The sequence below is a fragment of the Macrotis lagotis genome, chromosome 7 (genome assembly GCF_037893015.1).
Source record: "Macrotis lagotis isolate mMagLag1 chromosome 7, bilby.v1.9.chrom.fasta, whole genome shotgun sequence".
Lineage (NCBI taxonomy): Eukaryota > Metazoa > Chordata > Mammalia > Peramelemorphia > Peramelidae > Macrotis > Macrotis lagotis.
In genome coordinates, this window is record NC_133664.1 from 20163512 (window position 1) to 20180472 (window position 16961).

A 16961-nucleotide genomic window follows, 5' to 3' on the forward strand; every position below is an offset into this window, starting at 1 on the left:
GCCAGTAAGTGTCAGAGCCAAGGTTTGAACCAGGTGTCCTCGATGACCATCCCTCCACAACCCCCAACCTAAGTCTAAGCAGCTGGCAGGGCTGGGATTGGAAGTCTGGCCCAAATTTCTATTTCCTGGGGGTGTAGGGGCTGTAAACTTGCTAAGCAAGACCAGTTAGTCATTCAAGGGCTGGAGCAAACACAAAAGAAGCCAGACAGGAAACCCAATAGAAGCTGTCTCACCTGGTTGACTGGGGAGATTAGGTTTCCTCCATGTGTCACCAGCCAATAGCTTTGAGTTGGTGACAGGTGACCAGGTCAGAATACGACCAACTGTCCCACCCAAAAAGAGGCTCCTTCCTGGGTACCATCACCTTCAGAGAAAACACTCACACTTAAAGATGATGTGACTCAGTGGTATCAGGAAGAAGCAAGCCACTGCACCTTGTTTGCCTCAGTTTCCCTATTTGTAAAATAAGTTGGAAAAGGAAATGGCAAACCTTTCCAGTATCTTTGCCAAGAAAACCCCAAAGATGGGGGCAGTTAGGTGGCACAGTGGATAGAACATTGAACCTGGAGTCAGGAGGACTTGAGTTCAAATCCAGACTCAGATATTTAATAATTACCTAGCTGTATGATCTTAGGCAAGTCACTTAACCCCATTGCCTTGCAAAAAAAAAAGAAAAATCCAAAGTGTGAGACATGACTGAAATAATTAAACAACAAAAGAATTTCCATATTTCTCTCCAATGGGATACCAAATGGACATTTGATGGATGAGACCAAGAAATACTAAGAATTATAGAGAGAGGACTAGAGGGGACTTCACCGACCTTCTACTCCAACTCATCATTTTACAGGAGAAGAAACCAAATCCCAGAGAGGTTCAGTGGCCATGCTGCTTCACATGGCATAGGTCATCCTTCATTGACACATATCTGTCTCTTACTACTATGTTCTCATGAACAAATGTCTTTTCCTCTCCATCCCTATGCCGGCTCTTCTATAAAATGAGGGCCCTTTCCATGATCTAGCCCAATGCCCTCCTTTTACAAATGGCCCAGATGACAAGGAGCAGAGTGAGGATTTGAATCTAGGTCCTTTTTCTTCAGAGATATCACATTGTCCACTTCTGAAGAGCCCTCCAGTTCCAAATCTGTGTTCCCACGATCAGCCCTGTCCCCCAGGGGTCTTTGAAAAGATCAGTGGCCAGAATAACTCATCTCCCTTTGGCTGATCTGATAATGAACTGCACTGTCCTTGACTGGGTTGGTCTATCCTCAGTCCCATACCCGAAGCCTTCCCTCACCGGCACCAACTGTGAAAGTTTGCATTTACTGACATGTCCACTATAAAACCAAGGTCACTTCTGTTCTGTGATGAGGCAACAGAAGAGAATAATACCAGTAACAACTCACCTTTCTATAGTGATTGAAATGTTACAAAGCTCCTCCAACACATGATCACATATGATCCTGGTAGATGGGTACTCCTTGTATGAGTACCCCCATTCTAAAGATGAAGAAACTGAGCCTGGAGATGGGAAGTGACTCGCCCATGAGGATCAAGGGCAGGATTCAAACCCACATCTCTCCCCAACTAATCCCAGCACACTTTCTACTCAATGAAGGATCCCTCCAACAGTGTCAAAGAAGAAAACAACAGCCAGAACCAAGAAGCACAGCAGACCTTCCCTGGCAGAGGGGGGACAATCCAAATGTCGATTGCTGCCATGACAACAGTAATCACTTTAGCCACTGTGTCAAGGCACTAGCAGGCATATATTGAGTTCACCTTTATTTCCCCAGAACAGCCAGTCTCAGAGGACAGAGGTGCCAGGGAGGAGAAAGAAGCCTTTGCGCCCCCGCTTTTCACTTGCTGGGAAATGTGGGGGCTTCTGTCTGCCTGCAACCTGCCAGCCCACACAGGAATGTCCTTCACAAGCTAATTTTTAACTATTTAGCTGCAGGAGGTTCTCAGGAATCTATTCAACCACAAAGTAGGCAATGTGGATTCGTGTCTAGACCCCGGTTTCCAAGCCAAGTTCTGCCCCACTAGCTGGATGGCCCAGGGCAGATCTCTGCTCTTTCCTGTGCCTCTCTGTAGACAATATGATGCCAAACCTCTCTTCCTACTCTAAGGCTATGATCCTATGGTCTTTAACAAGCTGATGCCACTCAGTAACAATGCCAAGAATCTGGAGGTGAGGGTATCTTACCACGTGGGGCAAAGGCACTCGAGATCCACCTTCCATGGTTTGCTGTGACCAGATGGGGAAACTGAGACCCAAGAGACACATAGGTTAACATAGGTAGAAAGAAGAACCAGGTCAGTTGTCTCCAAATCCGATATTATTTTGTACCAAATTGCTAACTTGGCATCTAATAGCCTGGGTTTAGGGAAATCCTAATTTCTTCCTTTACTAGGGGAGGGATAATAAATTGGAACACTGAATGAATTGGCAGGGAAAATTCAATGTTCTGGAGGATGAGATCCTCCATCCTCATTAGATTTTAAGCTTCTTGAGGGCAAGGACTGTCCTTTGCCTCTTTTTGTAACCTCCACCTCTTAGTATAGTGTCTAGCACATAGTAGACTCTTAATTCATGCTTCTTGATGGGTTGATCCAATATATAGTCTTGGCTTCTCAAAGGAGATTCTACAAATGTTATTTCCCAAGCCACATGAGAAGAGGCACAGTGTCCAGAATGAGCGAAATGAGGGAGGGAGCTGTGTTATTCTGCCCTGACAAGGCCACATCTGGAATATCGCTTGCATTTATTTAGTGTCTTACCTGTGGGATTTAGTTATTATTATCCCCATTTTACAGATGGAGAAACTGAGGCTGAGGAAAAGTTAAGTAACTTGGCCAGGGCCACACAGCTAAAATAAGTATCTGAAGGAGGATTTGAACTTGGACCTTCTAGAGTCCAACACTCTATCCAGTGGGCCTAGCTACCCAGATAACTATTCTTTAGTTCTGGCTACCATAGGGTTTAAACTGGAGATAGTCTAGAGGAAAGGGGAAGGTCTCATTTATTTTTCTTGACTAGCAAAAGCAGAATGAGGAGTAAACTTCAGAAAGGCAAACTTAGGGTTGATATAAGGGGGGGGGGGAACAACCAAAACCACCCTCATCATTGGAGTTGAATCATTGGCTGCCTTGGGCAATAGAATTAGGTGACCTCTATGGTCCCTTCTCATTCTGGATCCTATGAAATGATACATAAAGTATTGAAGCATTTATCTGAGTGGGGGGCCCTTTGATGGGAGGGGTTGCAAATAAAGACTGAATTGAATCATCATTTTGTGGCTGATGTGGTGGTGGTGGTGGTAGATGGGTTTGGATTAGACTTGGTGACCTGGGAAGTCATTTGCAACTCTGAGATTCTGCAATCTGAGACTACTCGGTGATAATGAGGAGGAAGGAGAGGAGGAAGAGGAAGAAAACCTCTCTGGGTCCGAGTTTCATCTTTTAAATGAGAGCATTGAATTAGATTCCCATTATTGGCTATCCATCACACTCAAAGAGGATCAAAAAAAATCCCAATGCCAAGATCAGTATATGACGTATCTGACTGTGGGAGAACCGACCAATACAAGCTTGGAAAGCTCTATCACACACACACACACACACACACACAAAGAGCGAAGAATGCAGATTTTTACTTTAGGAGAGCTGAGTTAGAATTCTGACTTTGTCTCTTATTATGTGACTTTTTTGTTTTTGCCAGGCAATGGGGTTAAGGGACTTGCTCAAGATCACACAGTTAAGCAAGTATTAAATGTCTGAGATCAGATTTGAACTCAGGTCCTCCTGACTCCAGGGTTAGTACTCTATCTGTTTTGCCACTTAGCTGCCTCACTCACTATGTGACTTTGCCCAAATCACAGAACCTCTGTGGGCCTCAGTTTCCTCATGTGTATAATGAGTTCCTTCCAAGCCTGATCCTTTCAGGCCAAGGTTCCATCCATCTCTCAGCTCAGGGTCTTTTGCTCCCATGATCCTCAGAACCAGTGGTGACTGGCAGGTGGTACAAAGCCCCACTGGACAGTTGAGTGCTTCTAGAAGAAGCTCCCTGGGGGCTTCATTAATATAATTGGCTTATTTTGCATTACTAGAGTCCTTTCTGAGGGAATGATTGCACTCCTCCCTTGGTAGGCTGTTTCAGGCAGAGATTGCCAGGAAGACAGGCTAGAGGGACCTCTTCTTAGGTCTTGATGGAGAGGGTCCTGAAGCCTCACAGGCTTACACTCTCATCTCCTGTTTATAGAAATTGTAACGATAGCAAATTAAACAGGAAAAGAAAATAATCAATACTTTTTTCCTTTCACAACAAAGTTCTCTCTTCCCCCAATTCCAGGGGCTTCCACTATTTTTAAAGATTCTATGAATTTAAATAATCTGATTGCCCAGTGCTGAGGATTATCAACCTGTGTGAGCTATGACTGATAAGGGCAGATGATGTGAGCTGGGCCTTATGGCTACTGCTATCGTTGCCTCTAGAATTGAGTCCATTGATACCAGAGCATCTCTGGAGGAGCCTTGGGGGATGGGGGATGGGGGCCAGAGCTAGCATCCATGTTATTAAATGAGGTCCCCAGCTCAGAGCCAGATGGGAAATCACAATTTCTACCTTCCTATTGGCCAAACTCCTAAGATCTAAAAGGGGGATCAAAGTCAAACTGCTCTTCTCTCTGAGAGGCTTCTTTTTAATGAGCTGTCACTGCCCACCAGGGAAAGGGGAAACAAAAGAAGAGTTTATTCATGGGCAGAAACATCAAAGCCCCATAGAGCAGACCAACCTAGGGTAAATTTCAAAGGGGCTTATTATCACTGCTTCAGTCAAAAGCCTGAGATGAGAATTCCAGCCCACAGCACCATTATACTTTTAAAAAAATGGAGGATAGGGACTGGACTCTAGATCTGGGATGTTATCCTATGCAGTTCAGTTCCTTCTCTGTAGTTTAAAATCTTAGAGATCTGCCCAGAACTAGGAGATGTTAAGTGACTTGGTCAGGGTCATACAACCAGGCAGTGTCAGAGGTCAGACCAGAACTATGGTATTTCCATGTTGGCTCACAACCACAATGGCATGTAACCTCTCCTGGGGAAAAATGATTGAATACTCCAAAATACAAATCTTCTCCTTTCTGGTCAAATATCTCAAAATGGGAAGCCAAGATGTTAATTTTTAAAAGGCACCAAATTTTTTTAATTGATATTTTATTTTTTCCAGATACGTGTTATGAAACTTTTCCAACATTCATCCACATGCATTTGCATATTTTAAGGGTACATAATTTCCTTCCACCCTCCCTTCCCATCCCTCTCCCCCAGAGGCAAACAGTCCAGTAAGAAGATTTTATATAGACATTTGTGTTTAACATGTTTCCAGATCAGTCATTTTCTGTATGAGGAATTAGGATTAAGGGGAAAGAAAGAAAACCATTGTATTGGAAAGAAATAAGAGAAAAAATTTAAAAAGTGAATGTAATGTTCATCAGATTCTGAAGGGTTTTGTTTGTTTTGTTTTGTTTTCTTCCTCTGGATGGGGAGAGCATTGTCCCTAGTCAGCCGAGGATTGCCCTAGCTCTCTGAACTGCTGAGAGATTCTGCTTCCATCCAGGTTGATCAACTCACAATGTTGTTGCTATATATACATCGTTCTCTTGGTTTTACTCCCTTTGCTCAGCATCAGATCTTACAATTCTTTCCATGCTTCTCTAGAGTCTGGCCATTCATGGTTTCTTATAGAACAATAGTATTCCATAACATTCATACACCATAACTTGTAAGCCATTCCCCAATGGATGGACATCCCCTCGATTTCCAATTCTTTACCACTATAAAAAGAGCCGCTAGGAATATTTTGGAACATGTGGGACTTTTCCCATTTTTTTATGATTCCTTCTGGATGTAGACCTAGTATTGGAATTTCTGGGTCAAAGGGTATGATCAGTTTTATTGCTCTTTGGGCATACTTCATATTGCGTTCCAGAAAGCTTGGCTCCATTCCCAACTCCACCAGCAATGCATCATGTCCCAATCCTTTCACAACCTCTCCAACATGAATCGTTTTCCATTTTTGACCAGTCTGATCATTGTGAGATGATGCCCCATTGTTGTTTTAATTAATGTCACCATATTAAAGAAAATTCTAGAGGCAGACATAGGGTAGGCAGAAAAGGAAGAAAGGTAAGAGAATGAATCTCTTCATGATTCTCCCTAGGAAGTTCTCTCATGACTAGAGCATTAACTAGGAATTGAGCCCAGGACAAGTGGAAGTCAAGGAAGGGTGGGAAGATAGAGACCACTGGTGCAAAGCCATTGTTTGGAAGGGTAGGGAGAAGACAGGAGGGGCTCCCCTAACCCTCAGCATGGTAGCCTCTGATTTTGACTAATTTATCCTAATAGTTAAGTGTCATCCTATGCTATTTCTAAACTGCTGGTGGGCAGCAAATAAATGACCCAGACCGAGCCCTGGCAGCCTCTGCCCTTGATCCCACAATTGTAAGAGCCAACTCATATATAAGGATGCAAAATACTTCATGAAATGTTGACTCATTTGATCTTCCCAACAACCCAGGGCAGGAATTATGATTTCCATTTTACAGAGAAGGAAACTGAGACTGAGAAGCTATGTGATTTGTCCAGGGTCCCACAGCTAGTGTTGGATGGAGGAGATGAATCAAACCCAGTGTGCTTTAAATCACACTGGACTTCTTTGTTCAGAAGAGCCTGGCCTCTATTGCTCCCCAATAAAATAAAACCACCCCTCCTTTTATATTCTGGGTCAAATCCATTGGTCCTTTCTATGTTACCAGATTGGCTCTCAGCATACAAGAAGGCTGATTTTGAGAGCTTCTCAAGCCAGCAGTCCAACCTCATATCCCTTCTACCCCCAGCATCAAGGATAGAAGATGGGTAATGACAGGTTTCCCATAAGCTCAAAATAAAAACATGTTTAAAGTACCTAAAGGTGAATACATCCATCACAATTAGTAAGGAAAAGATATCAATCCTCCTTATGCTAATGAGCATCTTTCATGAATCCTACAACGCGTAGAAGGTAGAGCATTTGAACTAGAGTCAGGAATACTGGGAATCAAATCCTGTCTGAGACACTTGGCTGGGTGATCTTGGGTGAGTCACTTAACCTTTGTCTGCCTCAGTTTCCTCACTCATAAAATGAGAAAACTTGTCTAGGATGGCAGCCCTCCCTCCTACTGCAGCCCAGGGAACCCTTAAGTCTTTCTCCCTTAGAAGCAGGGACATCCTGAAGCCCTTTCACCAGCTTAGCTTCGACCGTGGAAGGGAGCAGAGCCATAGCTTTTTTTACTTTCCATGACAAGCTATTCCCATTGGAATTGCTTTGGGGAGGGCTTTTTAACTAGAAATAAATGTTATGCAAACCTGCACATGCACACACCAGATACACACACACTCACATACATAGACATACACACAATCACAAACTTGCACTCACAGACACACACACACACACACACACACACACACACACACACACACATATATATATATACTCACACATTATACACCCCTCCCCACAGTTGTCAGTATTCTCATCTCCTTGAAGTCAATTTTTATTATTTATATATACTTCATTTTTATTTGGGTTTGTTCTTTGCCTGCTCCAGAAGCTAAACCTTGAGGCCCTTGTAACCCCCAAACCTAGCACAGTCTAGCACATGGTAGATGTTTAATAAACACCTTTGTTAAAAATTCTATTTATTTAAGACAATGGGGTTAAGTGACTTGCCCAAGGTCACATAGTTAGGCAATTATTAAGTGTCTGAGACCAGATTTGAATTCAGGCTCTCCTGACTCTGGAGCCAGTGCTCTATCCACTGCACCACCTAGCTGCCCCAATAAACACCCTTGCTTTGCTTTGCTTCCATTTTTCCTTTGCAGAAGAGCAATGAATTTCCCAAATGATAAAATGTCCCTGCCAGAGATGACTTTCAAGATCATTCAGTTGAGTTTCCTCCTCATTTGACAGATAAGGAAACTGAGGCCCAGAGACTGAATTGGTTGGTCAAGAAGCCCTAGAGAGTTAAACAAGAGGACTGAGATTTGAACCCAGATCTTTGGACTCTAGGTGCTGGACCATGCTATTTCAACAGTTCTTTAGAATTCAAGGGTTATTCACTTTTTTTTCCTTTTGCAGCTTCCTTCACAAGCTGGTAGAGTCAAAAGACCCTTCCCTTCCTAGTGTTAAATGAGGAAAATATTAAATTTTAGTTGAGATAGGTGAAAACAAAAACATGGCATTTTCCCCATTTCAAGCTTGTAGCCTCCCCTGGAATATATTCACATTGAGAAGCCTTGATTTACATGCATGGTACCTGTCAGCTGCCCCACAATCCTCCTCTGTCTTTACAGCCCCTTCTCCTGCTCCTCTACCCTTCCCCTGCTTTAGGAGCCAGACCAGAGGATGGTGTTAGAGAACAGGGGTCATTGAGAAAGTCTACACTGGAATTCCCCTTTTCTTTGGATGTGTTCACAGGATGCTAAACTGGAGATTACCTAGTCAGAAATGAATGGTGAACCCAAGGCCATGTAAATAAAAGATGTCAAAGCCTACCGTCTAACCCAGCTTCTTTGACTCTATACCTGCTTTTTGTCTCTGCTCTAGGATGCCTCTGGAGGCTCCCAATTTCTCACAAATATTCTCCTTTCCCTATTCCCCCAAGTCACCTGTCTATTAAGACAACCAACTCAGCAAATATCTCACTCGTTTTCAACAAGTCATTAATCAATCATCATCCCCTCAATTCTCCCATCCATCCATCCTCAAAGCCACCACCCAGCTACCTCCAATCCCTCTGTGACTTGTTATCAGTCTGACGCTGTCTTTTTACATTAAATTGACAGAAGCAATGCCAGGCTAACAACAACCAACCAGAGCTCTGATTTGTGCCTGCATCCAATGCCATTATCCACTTATTGCCTGTTAAACCAAAGGTACCATTTGTCTGATTGTTATCTAAGGAAGGAAAATGACATCTCTCCATTCCCCAAGATCCAAACAAAAGACAAAGGAAGCGATCGGATGTCTGGTCTGGTCTTTCTCATGTTGGCCACGTTCTCAGGGATGGTGCCTCTGACCCCCAACCCAAAGAAGACTTTGTGGGTTAGGGCTCAGGCACAAAAACAAATTCTCCCTTTCCTGACTGAGTCCTGCCAAAGCAGCAGTAATTTTGGGGAGTGCCCATCACAGTCTTTTGTGAGAGTGGGAAGACAGTTGGATATTGAGCCGGGGAGACCTGGGTCTCATTATTACCTCTAACACTTCTTCACTGAGTCATTGACTTTTCCTGAGATTCAGTTTTGGAAAGTGGCAATAGTGTGCAATAGTTATTAGATTGTAAGCTTCTTGAGGGCAGGTGCTGTCTTTTGCCTCTTTTTCTGATTCCAATGCTTAGCACAGGGTTTGGTTCTATAGTAGGTGCTTAATAAATGTTTATGGATTGAACTAATAATAACAATAATTCACATTTATGTGATTCAAGTATAATGAGGGACTGGCCAATGACAGTCTAGCCCTGGGGGCTAGCATGCTAGCTCTATCGGTTACCTGCACACTTGGGGGGGGGGGGGCGGTCTACTGATCTTTCTGGAAGTGTGTGATGAAATGTAATGAGGGACCCTACATCAGTTCCTACATGAGTCAGTTCCCTGTGAGGTAAGGTTTTCAAAGCCCTCTCCTCTTTGATAGATGGGATCTAAGGGGATATAATATAGACAAATGGATGAAATATTTTATAAACCTTCAATCACCATCTGATATGTCAGCTGTTATTATTAGTACAGAATCACAGAATTTCAGTGTTAACAGAGATCTTAGTGTCCTGCCTCCAAGGAACACCTTAAAAGGAAAGTAAAAGTCCAGGCTATCTTTGAAGACCTCCAAGGAGAGAGAATCCCTCCCTCCTGGGGTAACTCTTTTCACTTTAGGACAGATTTCATTTTATGATATTTTTCCTGATATCATTTCTAATTTTACCCGTTTTTCCTTCTTTTGTCCTTGATGGGTTCTGTACATTTGAGTACAAAGACAGGGTAGAAGGGGGGAAATGTGGTAGTAGAGGGAGGAAGATGGGCATCCCTAAAGGTTTTTCCTTTCTCCATAGCCAGGTTTGAGGTGATCAGAAGGAACCTCATATTCTTTTTTCCCCCCTTGGATTCACTAGCATGCCAATCTGGGAAAGATCTTGAGAACAAAACGGTCTTCTCTGAATCCTTTTGAGTAAAACCTTTTGTAAGGAGACTTGGAGGCACATGATTAAATGATGGGCATAAGGAATTTCTAATTCTATATCAGATAGTTGTCTGGAATAACAAACTGATTTAGGACCAGATACAGTAGTAGTCCAAAGGACAGATTTGAAGTTTAACCTGAGGATGTTCTCAGCTTTTGTTTCGCAATGGATGGTGGCACATAGCCTCTGAGCCAACTAAAGAGTTATCAGTCTTTCTAGGAGAGTCTTTCTAGTAACTGTCCCCTGGCATGTGAAAGCTGAGATAGTCTCTGAAGACAAAAAGAAATGGAAGAGAAAAGTTCAGTGACTACAAGACCACCAAAGATCCCCAGCAGAGAGGAGGATTGTGGAGCCCACTAGGAAGCCTTAAAACATTGCAGGAGACCCTTCCACGAGAAGTATCAGTTCCTCTGCACTTAGTTTCTTTGCATGCACCTCTCCACACATATACCCTAGATGCATGTTTTTCCTACATATGTTTCCTCCACCCATGATCTGAAGTCATAAATGTTATTTATAAATGTACCACTCTACCACCATCACCATAAATTCTCTTATTATTTTTATCCTCTGCAAATGTGCCCTTCCCAAGTTTTACTGGCTTATTCAGTGGGAGATAAAACCCTCAATGTTCCTGAGGTAGATATCCTTTTGACATTTTATTTGCTATAATGTTTGATTAAATGTCTTCTGTTTGAAGTAATGTGTGTCCTCTACCTGAGTGGAAAAAATAAACATATCAGTGGGGGCTCAAGAACTATAGTTTTGAATGTATTGACCCACAGCATGCCTTGAAGGTAGGTTGGAAATGGGGCACTCATGTATGAAATAGAGTGATTCAGGGGCCTCACAAAAACAGCAGAAATGTTATAGTTCCTTTTCCTTCTTTTTCTTACATTTGTAATAATTGGCACACTTCCAGTGTGTCTGGGTCTTTCCCCTAGAATATAAGTTCAGACCTATGTCTCTTTAAAGATTCAACATTACACAGCATCAGCCCAGAGGCTCCTCGGCACCAAACAGACATTAGAGACAATGATGTTAATGGGACTTGAGGATAAAAGGCAGGGGTTGCTGTCTCTCCTTCTTGGGTATTCTGAAGCAGGGAAGCCAAAGAGATAAGGGAGGAGGGAGGGGGCTGTTGGCATGAAACCCTTGAATGCCAGGGAGGTGCAGTGTGACAACTCAGGAAGGCAAGGCAAGGCAACAGCAGGAAGCTTGGACCCAACTCATTAAACCCCTGTTTGGTTTATCCAGTTCTTCCACAAACTTGTGTGTAAATAAGTGAGTGATATATGAAGACACATTCTTAGAAACTGAGTGGGCCTCTTCCTCTACCCCACAGCTGTCATTCTCCAGGTGACTCAAAAGCATTCCAGGGCTGTTTGTCCAGAGATCTGCTTTGTCATCCCGGGGTCAAATAGTGTCTTCTCAGTTTCTGTCCATCCTTTTCTCCTCCTCCTCCTCCTCCTCCTCCTCTCCTCCTCCTCCTCCTCCTCCTCCTCTTCTTCTTCCTTCTTCTCTGTCTCAGTCTCTCTCTCTTCTCTACTTTCTAAATCTCTCTGTTTCTCAATCTGTCTCCCCCTCAAGTTCTCTCTGCCTCTCTCCCTCTCTGCCTTCAATACCTGCTTTTCCCTGTGTCCCTGTCTCTTTCTGTCTCTCTCTCTCATGAATGCCTGTCTTTATACCTGCATCCTACATAATGAGTCTGGTAACAATTCAATGAGGGAAGGAATGAATAGCGTCTAATTTGGTGGTGGGGTATGGTGAGTGAGTGAGTGAGTGAGTGTTTGTGTGTGTGTGTGTGTGTGTGTGTGTGTGTGTGTGTGTGTGTGTGTGTGTGTATGTGTGTGTGTGTGTGTGTGTATGTGTGATTGGAGGAGGGGGAGAAGGAATAGGAGAATGTAATGAGACAATTTGCCCTAGGTCCCAGAAGGAGACAATCTCTGTCTTTGGGACTGATAGAGCCATTGTATAATAATCCATCCCTCACTCCCCCCCATTAGTGATAAGGGTCCATTCCCAGGCAGTTGTGAAAAATCTATCCTGGTCGTCTTAACAAAAAAAAAAAATATGATTTCAGCTGCTCAGTCCTAGGACTGTGTGAGGTCAATACAACTGGCCATGTAAACACAGCTCATGTGAGAAGTGAGGCTTCAACTTCAACTCAGATTTATGAATTCTTTTTCTCTTGGGTGCAAAGTTGTTAAAAGATTACCCAGGCCTTTCCTGCCACAAAATGGTTTATGCTTCAGAGGATTAATCTTATAGCATTAATTTCATGTATAATTGTGGTTAAGGGTTGTAGTTATTGAGGTTAGCAGGCAAACTAACTACACTCCCTTGGACGACCCCTACCCTCACATGGGCAGAGATGCTCTTTCCCAGGCTCTCCTTTCAGGTGCCCCCTGGGCACGACTGAAATTTAATCAAGGCCTCCACTCCTACTGTCACAGGTTGGGGCTGTGAGTGACACAGGAAAAACTAAACCCCAGTACATCCAACTTGTCTTGGAGTTTATTGAGTTTACCATCAAGGGAATCCCAACTGTAGATCCTCCAAGGAACAAGAAGACAAAGCTCAGTTATGTTTAAACCACAAAGAAGGGGAAAGACTTCAGCAAAAGCAGATTCAAAGGGATGTTGCAAGAGCTGAATAATTAGATCAACTGGAACCTGAAAAATCAGACTCTTTTCCGATTCAGGGAACCTGGGAAATCTCCCTGAAGAGATGGCATCCCCAAGGACATTCCTTTGAAGGGGTCAGTGGGGGGGGGGGGCAAGGAGATCCCTTCATTGTAAGCTGAGACTTCACCCATGATGGAGGTATTGGGGCTCAATTGGTGATCCTCAGGCCTTTGGGATCTTTGCTTGGAGAAAAGTTAGGAGAGGAAGAGGTCAGGGCCACACACCCCACTCCCCACCCCAGGAACTCGAGACAAAACTTCCCCCTCACCCCACGTTAATTCAGTGTGTCCAGGAAAGGCCAGGAGTAGGCTGGATGCATTCTGAGCTCTGCTTTTGAGAGTTTAATGAGAGGTTTTTAATAAAAATCTCCTTTGGCTCCTGTTCAGGTATGAGCTGAACACGCTAGCAATTTTCTGTTTTTTTAGGGGTTTTTTCTTTGTAAGGCAAATGGGGTTAAGTGGCTTGCTCAAGGCCACATGGCTAGGTAATTATTAAGTGTCTGAGACCGGATTTGAACTCAGGTACTCCTGACTCTAGGGCCAGTGCTCTATCCACTGAGCCACCTAGCCACCCCACCCTAGCAATTTTCAATAAAAATTTGGTTCTCTCTCTATCTCTCTGTCTCTGTCTCTGTCTCTCTCTGTGTCTGTCTCTCTGTCTTTCTGTCTCTGTCTCTCTGTCTCTCTCTTCTCTCTCTGTCTCTGTCTCTGTCTCTGTCTCTGTCTCTCTCTCTCTCTCTCTCTCTCTGTTCTCCAGTAACCATAATCCCATTCTTTCACTCTCTTTACTCCTTTAATTCCCACAAAGACACACACACACACAGACATACAAACACACACACACACACACACACACACACACACACACACATTCGCAAAGCACAATATCTTAGAGAAACCAATTTTATCTGAAGAATACTCAGTCAATACAGAAAGCAAATGGACTGTTTATCAGAAACAAGGAATGGGAACAGACTGGGTGAAAGAGCCCCCACCCTATGTCCATGCCCAAGTCCCTTCCTATTCCCAAATGTTGACACATAGTAGATGCTCAATAAATATTTGTTGAGTTATATTGAATTGAATTGGTTCATTGTAGCACTTTCCCTCTGTCTCCTCTGTACATACTTTGTTATGTACCTGGTCACCCATCTGTTGTCTCTCCTCCATTACAATGAGATCTCTTTGATGCCAGCAAATGGTTTTTAAATTTTTTTTTGTATCCCCATAGCATAGTACCTGGAGAATACTAATGCTTTGTAATCTACTGAAGTCAAAATATGATTGACTTCTGAAGGAATGAGAAAAACAACTCCTATGAACACTAAGTTCATGGAGGAGAAACCTCATTGAGTGCTTTCTAAAGGAGGAATACCCAAGTGATCAATTTTGGGACCAGAGGGACCAGCATACTCTTTTGTGAGAGTAGTGTGGGCAGTTACCATTTGCCACCAACCCTTACCCTGTCCTTGAGAGCTCCTTCCAACAAAAAAGACTAGGAGTCCTCTTAGGATTTTAAGAGGGATATTGGAATTCTAATCCAGTCCTGTCACTATCTGCAACCAAACTGGTGATCAAGCCTCTGAGACTTAGCTAGGTCAATCCTGTGATGGCAGGGATAGTCTACTACAGGCTCCATATTTGGAACCTTCTCCACCTGATGAGGCCTGCTGGGATTTAAGTTCTGATAAGTCTGATTTTAGAGAATGATGCTTTTTAACTTGGGATCCATGGATCCTTGATGGGTGTGTGGATAGATTTAAAAGGATCCATAAACTTGGAAGGGGGGATTATATTTTTTATTTCAAAATCATTGGTTTCCTTTGTTCTATATATTTTTTTTGCATCTAAAACCATGATCTTGAGAAGTGATCCATGGCTAAAGGTCATACCAGAAGCAAGTGGCAGTCAGGATTCAAACCCAGGGCTTATGATCCCATAATCAGAGTTCTTTCCACTCTGACCTACTGAATAATGTAGTATAGAGGAGGCAGAGAATTTGATCAGAACATCTGGATTCCAATTACATCTCTCATGACTGATCTCTCTGGGTCTCAGTTCCCCATCTATAAAATTAGGGTGTGGGATTATATGATTTCTGAGGTCCCTTCCATTGATGAATGACCCTACTACATTCCTAGATCTTAGTTTCCTCATCTGTAAGATGGAGGCTGTTCTATTAGATGATCTTTTTTGTCCTTCCATTTCAAAATCAATGATTCATATATCATAGCTTATAATGCTAGCCAAGGAGGGAAAACAGTGGTTAGAAGGGGAAGGGGAAGGAAGAGAGTGGACCTGATCTTTCAAGAAGTCCCTGGAGTAGACCTTCTCATCAATGTTTCAAACCAACCAGTTACATGAGAATTGGCTGGGGATGTCCTCCATGAACCTATCAGACCAGGCTGAATGGTCTTCTTAAGCATGTTAGGTGGCCTAGACTGAGGTTGGTAGACTTTTTATCTACTAAAAAAAAAAGAGAGAATATCACTTTCTCCCTCTTCTTCTAGCATGAGGCAAAGGGAAAATGACCATGATTACAGCAAGAGGATGAGATGATAATAATTAATTCTTTATAGAAAAGCACCAGATACCACCTCATACCACTCAGACTGGCCAATATAACCAGAAAGGATAATGATCATTGTTGGAAGGGTTGTGGGAAATCTGGGACACTATTACACTGTTGGTGGAGCTGTGAACTTATCCAACCCTTCTGGAGAGCTTTTTGGAACTATGCCCAAAGGGCAACAAAAATGTGCATACCCTTTGACCCAGCAATACCACTACTAGGTCTATACCCTGATGAGATGATGAAAAAGAGTATAAACATCCCTTGTACAAAAATATTCATAGCAGCCCTGTTTGTGGTGGCAAAGAATTGGAAATGTAGTAAATGTCCTTCAATTGGGGAATGGCTTAGCAAGCTGCGGTATATGTCACGGAATGCTATTGTTCTATTAGAAACCAGGAGAGATGGGAATTCAGGGAATCCCAGGAGGATTTGCATGAACTGATGCTGAGCGAGATGAGCAAAACCTGAAAAACATTGTACACACTAACAGCAACATGGGGGTGATGTTCAACCTTGATGGACTTGCTCATACCAACAGGGCAACAATCAGGGACAATTTGGGGCTGTCTGCAAAGGAGAATGCCATCTGTATCCAAAGAAAGAACTATGGAGTTGGAACAAAGACCAAGGACTAATACCTTTAATTTAGGAAAAAACCTTAGACTTATGGAGGAAACTGAATGGAGATAGAAAGGAATATACCTTTTTCTCTGCAGTACATGGAACTTATACAAAAATTGACCATGTACTAGGACATAAAAACCTAATGATCAACTGCAGAAAGGCAGAATTAGTGAATACATCTTTCTCAGATCACAATGCAATAAGTCATATGCAATACTGGGCCAAGGAGATATAGACCCAGAGCAAATTGGAAACTGAATCACCTCATTTTAAAAAATGAGTGGATCAAAAAAGAAATTATAGAAAGAATTAACCATTTTATCCTAGATAATGATAATAATGAAACAACATACCAAAACCTATGGGATTCATTCAAAGCAACTCTCGGGGGATATATTATAGCTCTAAATGCTTACATGAATAAATTGGAGAAAGCGGAAATCAATGAACTAAACATGCAACTAAAAAAATTAGAAAAAAGAACAAATCAGAAATCCCCAATTAAGTACCAAATTAGAAATTCTAAAAATTAAAGGAGAAATTAATAAAATTGAAAGCAAAAAAAAACTATTGAATTAATAAATAAAACCAAAAGTTGGTATTATGAAAAAAAACAATAAAATTGATAAACCTCTGGTCAATTTGATTTAAAAAAAGAAAGAAGAAAACCAAATTGCTAGTATCATAAATGAAAAAGGTGAACTCACCACCAATGAGGAGGAAATTAAAGTAATAATTCAAAATTATTTTGCCCAACTCTATGCCAACAAATTTGATAATCTAAGTGAAATGGATGAATA